General features: G+C 41.7%; 1 non-coding gene across 1 annotated transcript; it reads left to right on the forward strand.

The window, feature by feature from the left end:
- TRNAG-GCC (transfer RNA glycine (anticodon GCC)) lies at positions 1-71 on the forward strand. The gene has a single exon. It is a non-coding gene; the product is annotated as a tRNA-Gly (tRNA).
- Positions 72-2192: the final 2121 nt, after the last annotated feature.

Here is a 2192-nt window from a genome sequence, read left to right on the forward strand (position 1 = left end):
GCGGATATGGTCGAATGGTAAAATTTCTCTTTGCCAAGGAGAAGATGCGGGTTCGATTCCCGCTATCCGCCCATGGTAAAATAATCTAATATAATATGATAAATGATTCGGTATAGTTGACCACGATAGTGTAGTGGTTCTAACTTCCCTCTTCTTTCCTACTATCCCAAAACAATTAACGGAGTTACACCTAACGTCTAAAAATGTAGCGGAGACAGGATTTGAACCCGTGACTTCAAGGTTATGAGCCTTGCGAGCTACCAAACTGCTCTACCCCGCACGAAAGACCCGGGAACTAATGGACCAAGAAGGATTGCCCCTCTACCATAATAAATAGAATAGCCCATTTCTACAGAATGGTAAAGGGGCCCCTCTATGATCATAGATCATAGAGACCCATAGAAATATGAAGAAGGGGTATTTTTACCCTTACCAACTTGATCTCGTTGCCCCCGGCAACAAACATGCATGAACCCTTTCGCGAAGTATGTGCCCGGATAGCCCAAAGTCCCGATAGTTACCTCTGGGCCTTCCGGTCGAAAAGCAACGTCGATGAAGACGTATAGGTGCACTATTACGTGGCGGGGATTGCAATTTTCCATGAATTTGCCATTTGTCACTCAACGACGAAACTTTGCTTATTTCTTTTTTTAGGGATCGGCGAATCAAATGATATTTCTCTTTTAATTTCCGCCTTTTATTCTCCCTTTGAATCAAACTTTTCCTTGCCATAAATTGTTCAGTTCCTATTTTATTATCAATGATACGGGTCGGATCCTAGATGTAGAAATATAAGAGGGTAGTGGTAGTCCCCCTTCTCCACCGAATCAAATGAGATTGTTCCCGATGGAGCACATTACAAGAAAAATGAATTAACCAAATTTGCCTGATGTAGAGGCAATCAAGAAGGCTGCGTAAGTGAATATATAACCTACAGAAAAGTGGGCTAATCCAACCAATCTTGCTTGCACAATGGAAAGAGCCACTGGTTTATCCCTCCATCGAATCAAATTAGCCAAAGGTGTGCGTTCATGAGCCCATGCTAAAGTTTCAATCAATTCCTGCCAATATCCACGCCAGGAAATTAAGAACATAAATCCAGTCGCCCAAACAAGATGTCCAAATAGGAACATCCATGCCCAGACCGATAAACTATTCGTACCAAAAGGGTTATATCCATTGATAAGTTGTGAAGAGTTTAACCATAGATAATCTCTTAACCATCCCATCAAATAAGTGGAGGATTCGTTAAATTGGGAAACGTTACCTTGCCATAATGTGATGTGCTTCCAATGCCAATAAAAAGTAACCCATCCTATGGTATTTAACATCCAGAAAACTGCCAAATAAAATGCGTCCCAAGCCGAAATATCACAAGTACCACCTCGTCCCGGGCCGTCGCAAGGAAAACTATAACCGAAATCCTTTTTATCTGGCATTAACTTGGAACCGCGCGCGTCTAAAGCACCTTTTACTAAAATCAATGTAGTTGTATGCAAACCTAGAGCAATCGCATGATGAACCAAGAAGTCTCCAGGACCTATTGTTAAGAATAGTGAATTACTATTCTCATTAACGGCATTCAACCAGCCAGGTAACCATATGCTTCGACCAGCATTAAATGCTGGGCCATTCGTTGAAGATAAGAGTACGTCGAACCCATATGAAGTCTTACCGTGAGCAGATTGTATCCATTGGGCAAATATAGGCTCAATCAAGATTTGTTTCTCCGGAGTACCAAAAGCGAGCATGACGTCGTTATGAACATAGAGTCCTAAAGTATGAAACCCCAGAAACAGGCTGGCCCAACTTAAATGAGATATGATAGCTTCTTTATGGTCTAACATTCTTGCCAATACATTATCCTCATTCTGTTCTGGATTGTAATCTCGAATGAAGAATATAGCTCCATGAGCAAAGGGCTCCTGTCATGATGAACCCTGCGATGTATTGGTGATGAGTATATAACGCAGCTTGAGTAGTAAAGTCTTGTGCTATAAATGCGTAAGCGGGTAAAGAGTACATGTGTTGAGCTACCAAGGAGGTAATAACCCCTAAAGAGGCTAGGGCAAGACCCAATTGAAAATGAAGCGAATTATTGATTGTGTCATAAAGACCCTTATGTCCACGCCCCAATCGACCTCCCGGAGGAATATGTGCTTCTAAAAGATCTTTCATACTATGCCCAATAC

Source organism: Aristolochia californica, unplaced genomic scaffold, assembly GCF_029961685.1.
Source record: "Aristolochia californica isolate CCGP_79_NKW_82.1479 unplaced genomic scaffold, dmAriCali1.0.hap1 SCAF_264, whole genome shotgun sequence".
NCBI lineage: Eukaryota > Viridiplantae > Streptophyta > Magnoliopsida > Piperales > Aristolochiaceae > Aristolochia > Aristolochia californica.